Source organism: Zonotrichia leucophrys, chromosome 2 (genome assembly GCF_028769735.1).
Source record: "Zonotrichia leucophrys gambelii isolate GWCS_2022_RI chromosome 2, RI_Zleu_2.0, whole genome shotgun sequence".
In the NCBI taxonomy this organism is placed as follows: domain Eukaryota; kingdom Metazoa; phylum Chordata; class Aves; order Passeriformes; family Passerellidae; genus Zonotrichia; species Zonotrichia leucophrys.
The window spans coordinates 37,016,457-37,038,470 of record NC_088171.1 but is presented as its reverse complement, the minus strand read 5'-3'; the positions used below and the strand labels follow the sequence as shown (position 1 = coordinate 37,038,470).

Below are 22,014 nucleotides of genomic sequence, written 5' to 3'. Positions count from 1 at the left end.
TCTTTTCTACTTCTTTTGATTTCCTTTATTCTGATCTTTTAGAGATAATGAGACAACAGATGTTATGTCTTTCTCTATAATTTCAGCAAGACTTTTCAGGTTGGTGTTTTTTGGTTTTTTTAAATTCCTTTTGTTACTTTATTTCCTCTCCTTGTTTGTAGCAATGGCATGTGTGTCTTGTATCACTGTAGGTCTCATTGATCACTGGTACAGGACATGGATGATGACTTTCTTCCCAGTGAGACAAGCTGACAGGATATGTAGAAGAAATTTTCTTTGCTTTTGCATGTTTTGTAACTTCAGAAAGGCACAGTCAGGCTCATAGTAGTAAGATTTCAAAGGTTACCATCAGAATATTGCGTTCCTTTGCCACAGCTTATCTACTAGGTGGAATGGCAATAAACAGGTCAGTTCCAAAAAAAAAATGAGATCCAAAATTTTGCTTTTCTGAAATGTAAAATTAGAGGTGATTACATAGTAAAATAATCATTGTAGCCTTTTGGACTGCAGGCCATTAAAATGGGTCAGGTAGAAGACTGACGTAGGACATGGGGGACTTTGTCCTCGGCTGTTGAATCAAAACATATTAAGGAAATCCTTTTATCCTGAATGACTTTGACGTTGATATTAGGTAGGATGGCCTATGAGTGGCCTTTTCTTCATGTTTAATAATCTTGTGTGTGACCAGTTTCTCTTGTATCTTGCAAGTGGAGAATTTCACCCTGATATAAAGCTACAAAATTAGGAGCAGTGAAAGCAGGGTGGATTTTTTTTCAGGTCTGTCATATTACCTGAGCCCTCTTGCCCACCAACGGAGAATGAGAACAGAAGAACTGTTTATACCAATTTTTACTGTCTCTTTAAAATTCAGTGTTTTATCTTTTACCTTTCAGTTTGCTTTATAGGTCACTTAATTTTTGTTACTTTCCTTTATTATGAGCTAAGAACAGAATGTTGCTGAATATGCTAAAATAGATGTATATTTTTTAAAGTTGGCATTTAAGCAGACAAAGAATCATGCTTAATGTTGCTGTGATAATAAATAGTACTATAATTGATTGTTGATAGAAACCCTTAAAATATGTTTTTATGGTTGAAATATACTTTGGATAAACAGTGTTCGGTTTGCCTATTAAAATAATTCACTATATACCATGGTTTCTTTGAGTATTAAGGAAGTAGGACTTTTTCAACAACAGTAATTGGTTGACACTGCTTGACCTTAATGCAAAGCTACAGTATTTAATGAACAAACGGAGGGAATAAAGTTTTGATAAATAAGGCAATTTTCATGAAACCTTTAGAAATATGCTTGAAGTCTTTTAGTGTTAGATTGACGGTTTCTCCTTTTGTGAAAAGAATAAGTGAATAATTTAAGGCTATATTTCATGTTTTCAGATCTTCATTCTGTCATATAAATAATAGACTGTGAAATGCAGTAGCTCTTGCATTCACAGATTTAATAGACCTGTACAAGTGAATATCTTTCTTGGCTTCTGGCATCTTAGAATGCTCTTTTGTGTGTACCTGAGAAGCAATGCGAAAGTGGGACTCTCTTCAGTGACCAAATTCCATACTTTAAACATGTCACATATTATGTTTTTAAAGGAATTGTTCTTCTTAAAATACTTTCATCGCATCTTGATGTCAATATTAGTATTTTTGGGTTTTAATTCTGTATTATGATGGACAGGTGTCAAAAAAGCAGGACATGCCTATTTGAAATTAAAGTCCAATTTAAAATTTATTTACTTAGATAGAGACTATGTGAAAAGAATTCAGATTTGAATCTTTCAGCATAAATCTTTGAAATACCATTGAATCTTGATGAGAAATTAATCAACTGTATTTACTAAAATAGTGAAATATCAAGATAATTTGTTTACTTACATGTATTCTTAGTTCTGTAAATTTTTTTAATGGAGACAGTGTTGAGGGAGGAGGAACAGACAATAGTAAAACCAGACTAGTTTCTTTTCTTTGTTCCCATCCCCTTTTCCTCCTCCTGCCCTTTAGTTTAATATATTTTGAAAAAGGAGTGAGGTAAGGCTTACTGAGAGCAAGTGCCAAAGTATTGGGATGTTTTCATGTTCTCAGTCTTCCAAGCAGAACATGGTTGTGTAACTAATGGAGCATGGGAAGCAGAGATGCTTCTTTGAAAGGTATGTACTATTGTACCTGTTTTGTTACCTTGAAAAAGCAGTTTCCCTAAACACTTCTCTTTAGAGGTTTAAGGCAGATATTCGTGTACCTACTCCTTTAAACATTGGAGTAATTCTCCTTGTTAGGAACCTTCTCCTAGCATATGATACTGAATTCCTGCTCTCCTCCATCATATGTGGGAATGGAGGAAACGTGCAAGTAAGGAAATACCTTTATTTCCTTGCCTTATTCATATATTTAAGACTTATTCATATATTGAAGACTGTTTGTTGTAAATGATGTTCAAGACAACTGACGGATGGTCTGCATTTGTGACGGTGTTGATTTATGCAGTCCTCATGTGGGTTCCAGAAATGTTTAGTAGGTATCCTTCAAAATGAGCTGTCTACATGAGGATGCCATCACTTTTGCTAAAATACAGGCAGATTCTGTTTGTGCTTACTAATAGCTCATGCCAAAAAGTTACTCTTTCTTACTTTTTAAGAAAAAAAAACCCTTTGTATCTTTTGTCATGGAAATAAAAATCTTGATGTAATAGTCTATTCTGTTTAATAAGTTACTCTGGTAACTTATTAATGTCTTCATCTTGTTTCATTTTCTGAGATAATTTTCTTCATATTCACAGTAAGTCCATCTTTTGATTTCAGCTAGGCCAATTGTTCAAATGGAGATCATACTTTTCCCATTCTCCCTAGTCTGACTTGTTTGTAACTCAGATAATATCAGTGCAGGCGTAGAGACCATTTTTCAGTCTAACTTATTGAAAAAACTGTCAAAATCTATGAATCACAAAAATCTTTGTGCTGAACTGGTGTGAAACACACTGTCATCACCTCTGTTTTAAGAACGTACACAGAGTAATATTTTCTATTTATTTCCCTTCATGAACATTATTTAAGCCATTGGCCGGGGATGTTTCTGTAGTTTCAGTAGGAATTTACAGGATTAGTGTCTTAAATATATTAATTTTATTCAACCAACCAGTCACTATTTGGGTCCACCTGTGACTGAGTTGGCTTGTGATACTGGAGCAATGCATTTCTTATTATTCATTGTTGCTTCAGCACAAGACTGTGGTCTCTCTGTAGGAAGTCCTCTGCAAATACACACATACAGAGTTTGGGTGGAAATGCAGGAAGGATGGTATGAAAAGCAAAGGAAGGCAACAGGAAGGCAGAACAGCAAAGGATGCTTTGCTAGTGGCTAAATGGACACATTTGCTAATGCTGATGATTTATTTTAGATTCTGAAATGGTTACTGTTTTTTATTTAGTGAGTATAGCTTTTTTGTTTAATTTGTTAACACCTATAGAAATTAGAAAGAACAGTAGTTATGACAAATGGACTATGTAATTTGAAAATTGTATTTTGTCACATGTTTTAGTCACAAAACCTAGTTGAAATCAATTGTCCAAACATTCACTTAACATATTAATAAGTAATACAGGAATACTCTAAGCCCTCTTGAATTAGATATATTACATCTTGTTACAAAATTTAATGCCAGACTTAATAACTCAAAGTATGCTCTGGAATAAAAATACATTTATGTGCTAGTATGTGGTAATTAGAATGCTAATCCAAATTACAAAAAAAACCCTAAGCCCACTATTCAGTTGGAACTGTTTTATATACTCAAGACCAGACAATTACCTTTAATTGAATTTCTTTTTTAAAATCCTAATTTTTATTTTTTCGAGTGGGAATGCATTTTTGTGATATATTTCTAAATACTACAACACTGTAATATTACAGCTGTCAGATTTCAACATTGGTCAGATTTCAGGAGCTATTTGGGTATTTACCTGCAAAATCAGTGTCATTTAGGACTTTTATATAAATGTGTCTAGATGGTTGTGTTCTCACATTTCCTGTTGAAAACACTATAGAAACAGCAAAGTACCACCTTTTCAAAAAGGGAAGATGATGTTTCCAATTCAACACTATTAGCTTTGCATATTTGTAACAGGAAGAATTATTTTAAAATATAATTTTATCGTGCCATGAGTAGACTTTCGTCATCTCACAGTTGCTGAAACGTTCTGCGTTTTAGAAGAGGGTTTTGAATTTTTTTTGCTTATTTTCTTTGATTTGAGCAGTTAAAGGAGAGTTAATGAAAGATAGATGACTAATCAGTTGCTGATGTTTCATTTGTTAAATTTTTCTTAGAACCATAACCTTCAAGATTTTTAGTGTGTATGAAACCAGCTGTAGTGTGCTGTTGAACCCTATACAGCTTCTTGTGGTCTTATCAATAATGATTGAACAACTTTCTAGAAAATAGATCTAAAATACCAATTTATAGAAATTTGTAACATGTTTTCAAGAAGTTCATTCACAGGAGGAGAAATTGAAGTAATGCTGAGAAATATCTAAGAATCACACATTGATAAAAATTTATTGTTGAATATTGAATAAGTCTCCGTAATGTTCAAGTTGTTAGAGTTGTCCATCTGCCATTATTGTAATCTTAGAAATAAATAAATTAAACCACATGAATTTACTTTACATGTTGTTTCTGTCTCTCCTGATACATGATTATGTGAAATAAGGTACTTACTTGACTTGAAAATACTTAAGATAATTTCAGTCACTTTTTTGTTATATTGAAATGTCCAGAATAAATCCAGTGCCTTATGTCTTGAATCCTCAACTTGAATGCTGTTTGATCAAATGAAAAACTCCAACTATTCTTAGGCTTTTTTTTTTTCACTAAGTATATTTATTCTCCATCTGAAGGTCAATTCTAGAAGTCTGGTACCAGAACTGCCATTCCAGCTTCCTCATTGCTCCTGGTGGCCGGGGCATATCCCAGTGCTGTTTGCCTGTTATAAGTGTGGAGAAAATCCTTCTGAAGACAGCTGTCTCCTTTGTGTTTGAGCACCTGCCACTATGTGAGTGTTTTGGGTTTTTTTTTTTTTTTGGTATTTTTTAAAAAAACCAAACTGGCTTTGCCTCATTTTCATCAATGCCATAGTTACACATTTGACATTTATAAAAATGTTCGTGATGTGTCTCCTGCACTTGTCCAAAAACTATTTTCCTACCATTTCTGTATCAAAAGAAATCTTATTTTACAAATAGAGGTTCTTTTCTGCTTAGTTTGCTGCATTAAATTTTAAAAGACAAGTGAAAATAGTGACTGTAGTATTTGGTTTTAAAACTGTGTTGCAGTCTGCTTCCCACAGAACTGGTGGAACATAGACTGTGTCAGTGGGAGCTTTTCTTTGCTTTCTCCCATAATGTGCCCTAAGTCCCGACCTGAAGGGGCAATTCACTCTCTAATTTAAAGCTCTCCTTAACATTAACAACATGGCAGTGTTTAGTAATGATACAGTGTTTACTGTTCAAGACTTGCCAATTTGGCCTTAAATAGCTAGACTATATTACCTCAATTTGCCATATTCCCTCTGTTTAGTTTGGAATTACCTTGCAAATGTTAAGGTGATAGTATTGATTTGTATGAAGGAATTATAAATTGGAAATCCTAGCAATGTGGATTTAAAGTTCTAGTGTTGGTCTATAGAAACACACTAGTTCAAGTAGTTAAAGGTCAGTAAACTCATTTTAATAGGCACTTTTTTTTTCTTTTACTGACTTCCATCAGTGCCTTTAATTAGTTACTTTTCCTTCCTATTCTCTGGATAATTTAAAACTCCTTTCTGAAATGATTTTATAAGACGTATATGAGCTTGGATATGTAGTTTCTGTACCTTTTAAGTGTAGTTAGTTTTTTCCAGTGTTGCAATAAAGTACAGAACACTATGCAGTACATTAAAGAAATAGAGCCTATGCATCAGAACAATTTTCATGCCTCACTCAATTCTTAATGTAAATTAGTAGGAACATTGGTTATCCATTTGAGAAATTGAGTTGGTATAAAAATAAAAATGCACTTATGGTATGTGGTGCTTTGTGTATCATCTTGGGAGTGTTTTGCTGTTTATCTGTCACTTGCATTAGAAAAAGCAGTCACTGGCTGCAGGTGACATTAAAAATTAAAGGTTAACCTCAATTTCTTTACTGACCAGACATGGGGCAGAAAGTTCTTCTGGATGTGTGCCTGGATTTTGGAACTGTCAAATAGAGTTGAGAAGTAGAGACTGGTGCTTTTGGTGGCCTCGTCTTTTTGTATGTGCATGTGTGATTATATGATTTCACCATTTCCAAGTGTTTAGACTGCTTTTTGTAGGTTATATCAAGATCATTTTCCATTGCATCCAACTTTGTGAAATTAAAAAATTACATGATAACACTATAGTAAGTAATTATAATGAACTCATTTTACTGATCTACATAATTCTAGGAATGTCTTTTTATTTTGTTGCTTAGAAAAACTAATTAAAATAACTGTCTTTCCTATTACTAGAGAATACATGTCTTTCAAAAACGAGTTAAAACTGTTCTTGAAAATTGCCTTAGAAGCTTTTGAATATTCTGGTTACATTTAATGTAAGACAAGCTTTATATACTCATGAACAAACCTGGGAGATCTTTCTTTAAGTTTTTGACAAACTCAACTTCTCCCTCATAGTGCCTGCAAGGTGAGCCAAGCTCAGCAGTGTGAGCTTTCCTTGTCTATCATTCCAAATGTTGGGGGCAGCATTCAGGCTAGTGAAGAAGAGTTTAGACAGCAGAGGTTTCCATGTAACCTGCCATATATCTTTCCTTTGTTAAAGAGGTTTTGTGCTAGTTCAGTGGTGGACCAGACTACAGGCAAGTCTTGATCTTTGAGATGCAATTTGAAGCTGAGGTTGCTGTTTTTACCTTCCATTTAATCTCTTAATTTTCTTAGCCATGCAGTAAAGTAGCATGTATGTAGTGAGTAGATCTGATGCTTCTTGTTGGCTAATGAGGGAAAATGAGAAGGGAAGAAAGAAAAATCAATTTTATTTTGTGAGTAAAATAGACTGCCAAAATGCATGGGTTTTTTCTTCCTCCACCCTTCATTTACCAAACAGTGATGTTTGGTTCGTAGCTGTTTTCCCTCTAATGTCAATGGCCATTTTCTCTCTTACAGCTCTTAATGGTAAAACAATAAAATGGAAGTTTCATTAAAGAAAGCAATGCATATTGCTAATTTAGAAAAGAACACTATTTTAGGAGCTCTAGTGTTTCACATGTCTATAATCTTATTAAAATTATATATCTATGAGCTTGCTTCATAGTAAGCTTGGCACAGTTGTTTCAGGACTGGTATACTGTAGATTGTTCTGACTGCAAATTAAATCATGTTAAGAATTCTTTGGTGGAAAAGTGATAATGCTCATTTAGTGTGCTTTACTTATTATTTCTAATTTGTTAAACCTATATTTAAGGCAGATAATTTCTCTGAAGACAAAATATTTTTAAACGCATGCTAGTTACTAAATTTCCTGTAGTTTCCCCTGCTTGAAATTTTTCCAATGTTCTCTGAGATTGGTATCACTTAATATTTCTTGGTTTCAGATATTTTTATGTTGACACAATACTGAAACTGGTCAAACAAGTTTCACCATTTAAATGATTTATAAAGAAACTGAAATACTATATATCTTTAAACATAGTTCCTTTGACTTAGGGAGTAGTTAAATCCCTTATAATAGTTGATAATTGTTGACTTGCAGCCTGGTTCTAAAGGCTTTGTTTTACAAACTGGGTTATAAAGCATCAAGAAAAATGAATGTTGGGGTTTTTTAAGATGAAATATCTCAGGTAATTAAATACTTGAGGAATTTATAATTCATTTATAATTTGAAATACAGTGCTTTCTAAGAAAAAAAATCTTTAAGTGATTTTATATATTGTCTTACAGACTCCAGTATAGGCATGTTATAATTTGTCAGTTAATTTAAAGTTAAGTAAACTTCTCTATGTATTAGTCTAAAAAGCACTGCTGATTTGCGACTGTTCCAGATGGCATCTTTTCCTAAATAGTACATTAATCTGTGTTTTGTGGAGCAAGTGAATTACCCATTTGTTACACTGTTATGCAGCTCATAGAGGTCATCACACATCTGTATGAACAGAACATATAAGTATTTTTAAAAATCCAGCACCAATTCAAACAACCCAATTCATTGCAGTGTTTCTGTTGTTGCTGTTCCTACAGGGTTGGTAGTCCATTTGCTTGTGTTTAATTTGTGGCTGTATTGCAGAGATGTGCTCAAGAAAGATATGCATAAGATAAGGACTTTTTTTTCAGATGTAGAAAACTTGCAGGACATGCAGTTTCAAACAGTGGAAGAACAGGTCCAGGATCGAGAGTTATTTTGCAAAGCACTAAAATCAGGTTATATCAGTTCCCCTTCAGGGTACATAATATCAAGTCTAGACTAGTAATTACCATAGCTTTATTTTCAATAGCTCTCTGATTCTCCAGGTGAAGAGTAGTGGTAGTGTGTGTTATTAGCCCATTGTCTTCAGACATCCTCTTGTTTCTCCTCTTTGTACCATGTTAGATTGCTTACTTTTATAGCTGAAAAATTTGATACTGCTTCACATCTTTGTTAGTTCAAGTTTTCTGTGGCAGTGGTCTTTGTGCGCTGCATGGCCCTTGCCCTTCCCCTTGCCCCTGGCATGTTGCCTCATTTCCCTCCTGAGCCTCCTTTTGGGGAACATGGCTCTGAAGCCTGAGCTGCTCATGGACAGAGCCCAGCTGATTCTGGCAGAGATTTTTCATTCTGCTTGGGGCTTGCTTTGTAGTTCATCTTCGTTTTAACCACAAAACCACCTTTGCCAGTGCAAAGAAAGAACTGACTTCTGCCTTGCAGTACTTAAAAGTGGGCTTTATAACAAAAATGGAGAGAGACTTTTTACTAGGGCCTCTAGGGATTTAGGCCTCTATAAGTAAAGGATGGTACATTTAGATGAAATCTAAGCAAGAAATTCTTAACAATTAGGGTGTTGAGATATGGAAGCAGGTTGCCCAGGGGAATGCAGATGCCTCATCTTCGGAAGCGTTCAGGGCCAGGCTGGATAGGACTTCAAGCAACCTAATCTAGTAGATGTCCACGTCTCTGCCCATGACAATCCTTTCCAACCCAAACCAGTCTGTGATTCTACTTGAGGAAAGCAGCTTCTTGCCTTTTTTTACCTGCTTAGAATTCTGCATGTCTCTTACATACTTCCATTCTATAATGTTTATTCTGCATTCTGTGGCTTTTAAACATTTTCAGAGACATTGCAGTGGTTACAAGTTGTATTGATTGAGCCTGGTCAAAAGACTTTAATTTATGGTTTGCTTTGGTTTGGTTTTGTTTTCAGTAAGAGATAAGTGATACCTTAGATGATCATAAATGCTGATCAGAATTTGTTAAAAAGGATTTGTTAAAATTGTTCTTAAAGGATTAAAAGTGGCAGCCTTAAGAAAATTTGCATGAAGCAAATGATGGAAGGGAGAAACAGTTGGGTTACCAGTGGTATAGTTTAAAAAACCCAAGATTGTAATGATGTTTTGGTGTATTTGAAGTGATCCTCCTACCATAGATGTGACAGTCACAGACAGTTGTCTCTGATGTGTTTAGAACTGTGCTAATGTTCCAGTAAAGCTTTAAGGACAAAAAAAATTTTCCAAAATATTGGCTGTAATTTCCCTTGAAGGGAAGGGATGCTATTTCATGGCTATCCTTGGCTCTCTTTTCTCTCCCTCTGCTCCTCCTGAAGAAATTTTGTATGACTTACAGAATGCTTTGCTTCCGGGACAAATTCTAAAGGAAGTTCACAGAATTTTAGTGGGTTTTGCTCTTTAAGTTATATGGATTTAAGTGTCTAAACATGTACTGAAGGATATTGACAGGTACCAGTGTAGATGCCAGCCATGTGCAGTTGGAGTCCTGTACTAGGGACTGATCTGCAATGCAAGCAGCAGAAGTTCTCCGTTGTTATGACTGGCCAGCATTTGTAATTTGATGGAAAGCAGATGAATAAAGCCAAATTAAAGTGACAGTGATGACCAACTGCCTAGTAATTTAAGACCCTGAACACATTGCTTAGTGCTATTTATTCAATAAATGCATGTAGTAAATATAGACCTTTATGCATTTCTCTAAGGTGATAGAAGCCACGGTGGGCAGAAGTTATTGTATATTATCAGCACTCTGTTATATTTGAATAAATTAATGTGGAACTTATATAAAACTCAGAACTTTCTGAGCAGCTTCATCTGGTTTTGTTCAAGCTTCATTGAGTGATGTACATTACATAACTTCATATTAAACACTTTCTTTGCAACTTTTTGTATAATTTCTACAGATTTGTAGTTTTTAAAAAATTAAAATCTTGCCACCAACTTTTGCAGTAGGTTCCTCCATATTATGTGTCTGATCCTCTAAGATCTTTCCTCATAAGAATTAATGTAGTAAGAGTTGATTCTGATATGAATGGTTCAACAAGATTTACAAAGAGTGGTTGAATGTTGTTTTATCATTTTTGTTAAGCAGCACACATGCCTTAGAGTTACTGAAAAGGTTACCTGTACCTTGAAACTTGCAATATTTATCATCTTTTGCAAGGGAATTGTAGATCAAGTGCAAGAATTGCTCTGTGTTATGAATGTTCTAAAATTATTTTGGCATATTAATCTGGATTATTTTAAAATGCAGAAGTGTAGTTTATAGTGGGATCCAAGCTGTGTCTGAGGAAAAAAAAATGTTTATTCTCTGTCATTTGGCAGAGAGGAGTAAGGGATAGAAAAGAAAGAAAATGCTCATCTTTTTCAGTGAATGTATTCTTCCCATAGAATGTACCAACAAAAAGTAGATCAAGACAGTCTTGCTTGGAGACACTCATACCATCTGACAGGAAAGTGATTTTAATTAATTTAAAATCCAGAAGCAACAGTATTTCTTCCTGAGTAAATGGTTGGAAGACCTTAATTACACATTGCTTTTGAAAGCACAGATTGCACTTAGTTTCTTTTTGGTCTTTTAGACTCGGACTTTGGAAAGTATTTAACTTACAGGAAGTAAAGGAGTACTTTCCTGAATTAACAGGCTGTTAGTGAGTTTCTCAGTATGATTATAGCTACTTGAAAAGAATAGGAATTTGGTGGAATGTTTTGAGGTTGGGCATGTTTGGTTTGGTTTCGTTTTTATAACAGAAAATCATCCAATACCTTCAGCTGGATTTTGGCATCAAAATTTTTTAAAACATTTGCTGCATAAAAAGTAAGTTTTGACAAAAGCAAAGGAAGTAGCAAAGTATTGAAGTTGTGAATCAGTATCTAGTTTATGATTTAGTGCTGTAGTTGAGAATATTTTATAGTGTGAAACTGCTCTAGGTGAATAGCAACTAGCTAGAGGAATAGTGAGTGACTAATTGTATTTCTAGATTCATTTAACTTATTAAATGCACTTTTTTCTGAATGAAATGTAAACATAGAATGGAATTGTGGTTACTTCTATACATGAAAACTATAGTTAAGAAACCTGCATGGTTTTGTAACATTTTAGGGGGAAATAATAATGGTTTTGTTTTACTTTAATGTTTAGGTTTTTAGAAAAGACACATTTTAATATTAAAATTTTCCCATACAAAACATTTTTCTTATTCGAAAAAGATACTGTAATACAAATCATTAAAGGGATGAACTATTTAATGTAAAAAAAGAAGGTTCCTCATTCATGACATTTTTACTCTACATAAAGATCTTATGCCTTATGCTCCTAGATTGTTTGAAAAGAAAATTTTGCTAATGCAATTTTAAAAATTTTTCTGACACTACTTTTCAGATGTTATTCCTTTTTTGAATATATCGTTAATGGACAATGCAGATTTCATATGCAAGCTTCTTTGAGGAGTTGTAGTAAAAGCTGCATTTAAGATTTTGCCTGTATTAAAATTGCTTCCAGCATCTTGTTTCCTGTGACTATTTAAAGTTTTATAATTAATATTGAGGTTTCAGTATTTTCTCTGTGGCAAGTACTAGGGAGTGGTATCAGATTGTTTTCCCTGTTTCCTGTACAAACAAGCTCTGAGTTTGGGAAGGGCTTCTTAACATCCCTCAAGGTTTTGCAGTTAAAAGCCCCACAAAATAACTTACCCTTTTCACAGTATTAGTAGGGTGCTAAGAGGAAGGGTTTCTTGTTGGTAGCCACAATTTGGTCATGTGTAGCAGTGATATTGACTTCCCTACTGCCAGGCATTCAGCAGAAGCTTGGGAAATGTAGTACTTTACACAGAAAAATTAACTGTAATTGGGAAAAGGGGAATGATTTTTAAAGAAAGAGACCGATGGTTTGGGCCATTATCTGAGTCCATACTTCCTCCACTTGTCAAACTGGAACAGAATCTTGAAGTCCTTTTAGATTAATTTTTATTACAAGCCACAACTTACTACAAAGCTAAGGGAGACAAGAAAATTCACTGTTCTTTAAAATATATGTCTTTGAATGTGTACACAGTCCATGCATTTCAAGTTTTGTCTTCTAATGATTACATGTTGAGTAACTTGAAAAACAACATGTAGAACCAGCAATTTCATTATACGCAGAACTGATCCAACTCATGTGCCCAATTTTACTTCCTTAAGCTGTGTGGCATTTTTTCATTCTCATAGTGCTTCTCAGGTATCAAGGAATCACCTCCTTAAAAACAACATATGTATCTGAGACTATGGTAGTTTGAGAGCTATTTCATTTGATATGTTTGCATTTGCAGTCTGGAAATGTCACACTAAGCTCTTACCAAAACACACCAAAAAAAAAAGTTCCTAATTTAAAAATATGTCAGAATACTTGGACCAATTTGATTTGCCAGTTTTTCATTCTGGAGGCCTGGATTTTTTGTGTCAGAGTTGCATGTTATAAAATTAAAGAAAATATTTAGCTGACCATCACAGAAAAATCATGATAGTGTGTGCATAGAAATATACAGTGTTTGTGTGTATGTCTCATAAGAGGTATGAGAGATTAATGTTCTTCTTAACTGAAAAGTTCTTTTTCCACTCCAAGGATATTTAAAAATAATTCTATCCATTTGGTGGAGCAATAGCTTAGTTAATGAAATTTGATATTTTGGAGTTTTTCATTCTTGTGTAACATCTGTAAATATGTTCCCAAACCTTACATGCAGTTCTGTAATTAACTTAGTATTTCCATTGTGATTTTTCAATGAATAGAAAAAATGCTGTTTATACAGATGAGGGAAAAAACTAATTTTCCTCAGCAATACAGTTGTTAGATTTTGTTGGGGTTAAAATACAAACCATCAATGCAAAATCTGTGGTTTTTTTATTACCTGCTTGAAATCCCCTGAAAATGTTGGTTTTACATACTTCAGATAAACAGTGAGGTGTAGTCCAGCCCCATGTCTGTGCGGGGGTAAGATCAGTTAAGAAACAAAGCATTTTTTAGCTTCTACAGAAGACCTGTACCTCTCTGATCGCAGTAGTTAGTTTCTTTATTTTCATTAGTTTTTCTCTCCATGTAATGTACATAGAAAGTTAATGATGAAAGAGTAGTAAAGTATTCATTGAAACTGAAAATTATAGTATTTGCAAATATAAAAATCATAATTTACATAAATTTTATAGTCAAGAACATTATGAATGTAAATATGCCTTCATCTATTCTCAGTCTTATAATGCCATTTGTTGTCCAGTGGGAGATGAAGAGTGATGTTGAGACTGCTGTTTAACCTATTATAGCAGCCTAAAGAAATTAAATCGCCTTGATGTAAATATGAGGTGGGAAAAGAGTATTCATCTCCATTAAGTGACATAAAAAACCATGGTAAGAATAACAGGCGGGTGGTTATGCATTAAGTGCTGAAGTCCCTAAATTTGGACACTAATTATAACCACAAGGACAATTGCCTCCCACATACTTAAACTTTAATTTCAGTATATTTTCAGACCAAAAAAAATATGCTTCACAGTTCTTTAGGCACCAAATGTGGATTTTCTCTTGCATTCTTTTTTCATCTGATACATGATTCCTTTTCCCCTGCTATTAAATGAGGGCCTAATACTAAAAAGCTGAATTCATTATGTACTCCTTGGTACAATGTGATCTTTAGACATTGTATTTTACTAGATCTCATAATTATGCTGAGGAAGTCCTACCCATTTTTTAGTGCCAAAGCAAATGTTGCACCATCATATTCAAATTATTTGGAGCAGTTGTTTCAGCTTCATATTAATGTTGCTTACACCTGTGCATGACCAGTAGCTACATAACCTGTTGCACCACATAAGTCACTACTGTTTTATTTCTTGATGGTGCACCCTTGCATCCTTTCCTAAAATTATTTTTATGTTACATTAGATAAAGTAATTTTTATATTGAGTAATTCCATTAAAGTATGACCCATGGAATCATAAATGAGAACAGAGGTGTTGTATAAAACTATCTTTTAAAGTTAATTGAGTATTGCAGTGTCTTTAATATTAAACTGGTTTCCATGCAGGAGAGATCATTTTGATGTTTAGCCATTCCATCTTTGATATAAATTAAGGTAAAGTGTTAATAATTTAAAAAAAATACAAATCATTACTTCACCTTTGCCTTAATATTTAATATTTTAAAAATGCATTATGTCACTGTCTAACCTGATGTAATAATCAAGATGTGGTATTTCTAGATCTAATTTGTCTGATGTTTTTCAGTAACTCTGTCTTACTATCCTTTTCTATGCTTTTTTAGATAGTTATTGGCTATTACACCTTCTCCACATGTACTAAGCTATAGATCTCCATCAAATCACCTCTAATCTTGTTACAAATAAACTAAATATACTGATCTTTTGTCCGTCTCACACACATAATAAAAAGAAGGATTTCCTGACTGTAATTGTTGTAACTCCTTTTTTGGCCCTTTTAATTTCAACTTCCTTTTGAATTAAAGATACCAGGCCTGGTTATAGCATTCCAGTGATGCCATATGTGCAGATAATTTCAGGTCCTTAGTACTACCATATATTTCCCTGTAATGCACCCAGGGATTGTTTTTAGCTTCTTAGCTACAGCACCATAGTAAGAGCAAAAAAAGCATTTGGTTATTTACAATGACTTGTAAGTTCTTTAGGGATTCACTGCTTTCTAGGATGTAATCCTCCATTTTATGTGGCCTGTCTTGTTGGTTCTTAATGTTCTTAAGGTAAATAAATTAAAATAATGTAATATCTACTCTGAGATTTACTTAATTTATGCAGCTTGTTGGAAGGATTTTTACTTATTTTTGTCATCACAGAGCTTTAGCTTTTTTACATAATAGTTAAGAATCAGTCATCAGGTTTTATGTGTGTTTTGTGTGATTGATATTTTTAAAAAGACAATAAAGGGGACTTCACAAAGCATTAGAGCATTAATATAGCACGAAGAAGGCTTATAATGTGTTTGGCTTTTGATGATACCTAATGATATGGCAGAAAAAGCACTCTTCTACAAGGCTGCTTTTAAGCTACAAGGGAACCAGAGGAATTGTTAAGAATAATAGATAGCATATCTTGGATTAATTTTTTTAAAATTTGTTTTTAGGAGCAGAAGCACAAAAATCCTGTCTTGATCTTGCTTTTAGGTATGTGCTTATTTAGCTTTTAGTAACTTGTAATTTAAGATCACAGTTATTAGGTGTATTTCTGCATTTTATATATCGCTCCCAGATGCTACAGTATTAGTTTTTATCACTGCATATTTTATGAAATGTCAGCCTTCTGTTGGCTGCTCATGCAGCATTGTTAGTGATCAAAGCCACAACATAAAGGAGAGGAATCTAAACAGTTGGCTTATCTTTGTCCTTCATTGTGACACAATACCATAAAATTACTTTACTATATATAAAAAGCAGGCAAAGCTTCGCGCAGCACACTCTGAAAAGGTGAACTTCTTGTTATGCTCAACAAAATAGATAAATTCTTCTGGGTGATATTTTGTGCAGGGAAAGTAAAGTTAGTGATGATGTCTTTAGAATTAGGAAAAAGTTTTCATCTTTTCCTGCCTTTTTAAAGCACAATTATGTGTGTGTGTGTGTATGTGTGTGTGTCGCAATCCTATTGTAAATCTATCCTTTAAAACCTTTTGAAATGGAGAAAATGTGTCCTTAGGAGTAATCTGTATGGGGTGTTGTGGACTTCTTTGGGATACAATTAATCAAGACATTATATCACTTGAAGAGGGATAATTGGGAAGATAATAGTTAGTCTTTACATGATTAGAACTGCTGGTGATTATCAAGTATATTTGGCTTTCATTTTGGTTTTTCACACAGGAGAATATTTTGAGTTTATCCAAAGTTTTGGTTAAAAATACCAGAATATCAGTCAGCCTTAATTTTTCTGCTTGCCTAAGTGAGTTGTGTATCAGAACTGAAATAATAAAGTAGGAAAAACTCCACAAGCTCTGGAGATATTCTAGGAATAAAAATCTTGAATGATTTTGATCAGCTGTTGTGTATGCCCTGCACAGCAGTTGGTTCAATCAATTTTATGTTTTGGGATGGTTTTATTAAAGCGAGCTGCTGCTTTCAGTAAATCATTGTAAAGATGCTAGCTTTCTATATGCTTTTTGGGGACCTGCAGCTTACCAAGTCAGTCTCTTAATATAAAAAGACTTAACTTGGCTCCTCAAGAGGCTGGGCTGAATTAGTAACCCCCTTACCATGTGGAGTGTTATCAAGATGGGACGGAACACAAAAAAGGAAATAGTCTCCTAATATGATAGTGATACAGGAAGTAAAAGAACAAAAGTATTCCTGTCGTATTGGGGGGCCTATGAAAGGCATTTCAGTCAACAAGGCTCTTGACAGTATCTCTTAAAAGAGATGATCATGCACACTACCTGATTGCATGTGTTTGTGTTTGTCTTTCCAACTGCTGGTAGTCAGTAGCTTGTATGCATGTATTCTCTCACAGTATGTGATCATATTTTGATAAATGTTTCAGAAGTTTTGAACAAATGAACAGTGGTATTTTCTTCATGACATTGTAATCAGGATGGCCACAGTGCTCCATTTTATCTTGGCTTTATGGATGAGACGGTCATTTCATCTATCTTTCCTTAAAAGCTGGCACAGGAAGAGATCATTCCTGTGTACATTCAGATGTTTTATTACTTCCTTCTTCATGTGCTTCAAAATAGGGCAGGTAGAAAACAAACTGTTATCAAGTGAGTTAAGGTTGAAGATACTTAGTATATCAGAAGTATCAATTAATTAATGCTTTCAATTAATTAATTTTGAAAAGTGTAATTTAGGAAAACAAAACAATCTTGACAGTGGTAGGGAGTTCATGCATCAGCTGTCTGACATTATTGAGCTCAGTTTAGGTCATCCTTCCTGTATGAATATGGCATCACACAGAGTCTGCATAACTTTCTACCAGCATCAAGTTCATGGTGCTTCTCCTGCCCTTCACAACTGAAAGGGCTGAACATTCAAAGTACAGACCTATTCTCCATCTTTCTAGATAAGGTGTGATTGTAATGTATTTCTCTTCTGATATTTTGAAGAAGTAGGTTCTCCTACTTTATATTTTCATTCAATGTCCACATGAGTAGGTGAATTTTACATGTCTTACCTTTACTGGAATTCTGGTTTGCTGATGAAGGCAGAAAATCTCCCATTGGACCTGGCTGTGATGAAGGATTTAGAGTCACCGTAGAAATTGTGATGCTTTCAGCAATTTTATTATCCACAGCAGGAAAGATGTGCTCCTCAAAAAGAAGGATGTACAAGGGTGCATGAGCAAGGTTAGGTGTCTGAGAATCAGAAGGCCAAATATGTTGACAGTTCTTGCAAGTCTAGAAGTTCAGGTGACCATAGAGAGAAGACAGAAAGAAATAAAAAGTCTTTAAAGGGAGTGGTTTTTCCTCTACTGATCTTAATAACTTTAGCAGGTGTTTTAAACTACTGTAGTTAAAGGGTAAACATTTTGTTCAGGGCTCTGTTTTATTTGTGTTTCCAAGTCTGCTTTAAACACCTGATAAGAAGATGCTCATGACACTTTAAGAGCTGAAAACATGCAAACCTTATCCAAGCAGGTTCTCTTGTCTTTATAAAGGTGAATCTCTTTGATTCCCTGGCCAAGAAGTCATGCTAAATACACAGCTTTCACATATCCACTTGTTAACTTAACGTACCCCAATTGCAGCAACCATAAGTTGAGTCTTGATGAAGCATAATATGTAGTGGTACTTCTTTTTGTAGTTGGTGCTTTGTGGTCCACAGTTTCATGAAGGGGTAGTAAATAGATGGGATGATAGCTCTTTGTTAATATACTGGATATAATTGAGGTAGCTTGGTGCCTTTTAACCTGATATTCTTGAATCTTGATAGGCACTCACCCAGCTGATAGGCTTTGGAAATGTAATTTCACTTTACAGATGTTTTGTATGTGTATATGTGCAAAATATTTTGTAGATTGGTCCCATAATTTTTCAGTATATATGTTATTATTTCCGTAGAAAAAAACTTCATAACTATTTTGATCACCTTTCCCAGCTAGGTCCAAAGGCAGTCTCTTCACTAGGTAAATGAATATACTGGTTTGTTGAGCATTTGTCAATGCTAATGCCAGCAAAACCAGAGATTTTTCAGCCTCTTTTTAATGCCATTATCCTCAAATCTCTAACCTGAGGGTTATAAATGTAACTGACAGAGAAAATTGAGCAAAATTGATAGTCAGAAATTTCTTAATCAGATACAAATTGTTGGTTTGGACTTGATTCACAGTCGATGAAAATTGTGTTTCTGAAGTTTAGCTTTATTAGTTTGTGCAAGGGTTATCACGGTGCTTGACCCTATAGGGTCAGTAGTCAGATTGCTGCTCTGCACTGCAGAGAGCTCAGTTACAGTGACAAATACTAAAAACAAAGAAATGTACAAGACATGCTGCAGCTATATATCTAAGGACTTCATGTTGACTCCATCCTCTCTTATCAGTAATGCACTTTTTGGATGCATTTTGCATTTCCATTTTTTGCCGATCTTGTGTCCTTGGCCTGCTAGAATTGGCAAAGGGAAAAGTCAGCAAGGTTTCTAGGAAGCTGTCTTCAGTATAGCTTTTTAGTTAATACACAGATTAATATTAATGATAAGTACAATAGGAGCTGTGAGTGTTGGGTCACCTGAAAGAGTTAATATGCATTCATTGTAGCAGTAGAATAACTCAGATATTTTCAATACTAAGGAAGTTTTAGTTCAGAATTTCCTGTTCAAATCTAAAGTACAAGTCAAGCCTTTCCCCAAAGTGAGAGGGGCAGGATTGGAAAGGGGGAACAAGGCCTTCAGCATTGGTGGAGAAGCTATTCACTAAAGAAGCAATCTGACCAGCCAAATGAGGAATTTCCAGCAAGGAGGGGCTTTCTAACTGGGGCAAGATTGAGAATTAATGTTGGATTTTGATGCATTAATTAATCCCTATTCACACTTCTTACAAATCTACATTTGTGAGTATTCAAACTGATATACATTTTTTGTGTTAAAAACATGCAAAGGTAAAAGAAAGCTCAAAAGAGCAGAAAAGTGCTTCAATCTGGTCAATATCACAGAATGCTGAGGAAATATGAGCATTGTGGAGATTTTGGCTTTATTAAATGTCCTACTTTGCTCACAGAACGTATTCTGCTAAGCTCTTCCATGTAAATACTGGCAAAGACCCAGGTTTCAGTTTCATTGAAGTCTACCCCACCTGTAATAACTGTAGTCAAGAGATTGCAGTATTTATATATTCATCAGGTGCACTTTGTTTAGTTGTGATATTAAAATGTGTCAAATTGCTCTTCAGGTATGAATGGAGAGTTCATATTCCTAATTTTTATTGTACTCCAAGAGGATTACAATTTCACCTAGAAGTTAGTTATTGTGTATGAGTGTTCAGAAGAAATTTAACGTGTCCAACTTCTGATTTGGGAACATAAAAGACTGATTGTTCCTTTTCACAGCAGTTGAGAAGGTTACTGTTGTAAAACATGTATGTGTCTGAGGTTGCAAAGGGGCTAACGACAAGAAAGACAAATGCCTCCTGCAGTTAACTGTAGTGCCATTCCCATCAGTTCAAGAACAGGTTGCTTAAAAGTGGGAGGTGCAGCATTTTGTGGTCTTCTTGTTGGATCACCTGCCAGTCAGTGGGGTCCTGTGGCTGGCTTCCTAGCTTTGCATCTCATGAAAAGTGCTGAGATAAGATAGTTAAAGTTAGTGGTGGTAAGCAGTGATCATTTCTTATTGGTGAGTTAGCAAACAAGGAATATGTGTCTCTCCTCATAGGGGCGAAGGAGGGATGAGCTCAGGAATGTCTGATCTTTAGGCATGAGAGACTTTGATACCCAGGAGGAAAAGTCTTGGGACCCAAAAATGGGTCTGTTTGGGCTTGAACAGCATGGCCATGCTGCAGATGAGCAGCATCTGTAGGGATGAGTAGACTTCTGTCATGAATAGCAAAACAACAAAGATCTTCCCTTCCCACCTCTTCTTGTGTTTTGAATTGCATTACGACTTTTACTTCCCATGAATGTACTTGATATACAGCAAACAATGTTAGTGTAAAGTATTTGTAGAAAGGATGGTGTATGCTTTTATTGCTCTTCATTTTAGATTTGTGGCAAGATGGGAGGAGGAAGATGGACTAAAACATCTTCACAGCTTCAAGGCCTACTAAGGAAGATCTCGGCTATGTAAACATAGACTTTTTTCTGCTAAGTCCTGTAAATGTAGTGGGATAAATTATTTCAATTTCTCTGAATTTATTGTCTTCTCAAGGTTTTAGATTTTGAACTTAACTATTTGGTATTATGTGAACAGCACAATGTAATAGCAACATTTGCTGTGATTTTAAATCTGTTTCTGATATAGTTGACTTGTAGAGCTTTGAACCATTTAGTATCAAGTGAATATTTTAAGTATTGACAATGAGAAATGAAAAAAACCCCACAGCTGTGGCATCTTACATCACTAAAATTTGAGTTTCTCAGGCTCAGAGTTTTACTCCCTGCTTTTTAGTGCAAGCTGAAAGTAGGAATAATTAAAGTTTAGAGAATTTTATGTATCTTGGGCAGGGGTGGGGGGTCGGTGACATTCCACTTTTGATTTGTGAGTAGATGACTAGTTTTTTTTAGAAAATCTCTTTAATTTTATATTGGATGCCATTGTAGCCCATTTTAAATTATTTTCTTAGCGTATTTTCTTCTTTTAGATAGTGTGAACTGTTTTGTTTACTATGCACCCGCTATTCCTCCAAACAAATTTAATGCTTCATCTATACTGAGCACCCCACAGGAACACATGACTTAGGAAAGGGAAAAATCAGCAGAAAAATAGGTGGTCTGAGCATTTATGTGTTAAATATGCATGTTAATTAGAAAAAATTAGAAAAAATATGAAAACAGATGTTACATAAATTATTTCAGTCTCAGGACAGCAGTAACTTATACACTGACAATAACTTTTATATGTGCACGTATACGTGTATGTCTGTATCTGAAACATTTATGCAACTGCTACATGGGCAGCATTAGAAAAATAACTTCTAGCTTAGATAAGCCTTCTGAATATCACCTGCATTTTTGGGTGTTTCTCTCCTCTCTTGTGCTGTCCATTGAGCTCCTGAAAGAAGGTTCCTCAAAAAGGCTCTGCCAACAGAATCTGTTGTATCTTGATACTCATGGGGAGTATTTGACATAACTGGCATTAAATATATGCAAAACATTTTTCTCTGCATATTGATATTGTATTAGGCAGCAGAAATTTTAAAATATAAGTCCTTAATGTTATCACACAGCCTATTCTTTACCTTGGTCTCTTTATTTCTCTTAGCTCCTCTGCAATAGAAAAAAAAAATCCTAAGGCTTTCCAGTAGAAGGTACTCCAGCAGAGACAACTGAAATGTTGAGAATGTGTTAACAGAAGAGAGAATTTTGTAAGTGGATATTCATGTTAGAAT

At 34.6% G+C, this 22,014-nt stretch overlaps 1 protein-coding gene across 11 annotated transcripts in view; it reads left to right on the top strand.

Moving 5' to 3' along the window:
* TBC1D5 (TBC1 domain family member 5) overlaps positions 1-22,014 on the top strand; it is a 315,243-nt gene that overhangs the window by 63,422 nt on the left and 229,807 nt on the right. For 8 of the 11 annotated variants that reach the window (XM_064704595.1, XM_064704594.1, XM_064704596.1 and 5 more), the window contains one exon: positions 4,903-5,057. The exons of the other annotated variants lie outside the window; for them this stretch is intronic. The gene's annotated coding sequence lies outside the window, so the exon portion shown is untranslated. The remainder of the gene's footprint in view (positions 1-4,902; positions 5,058-22,014) is intronic. 11 annotated transcript variants of the gene reach the window in all.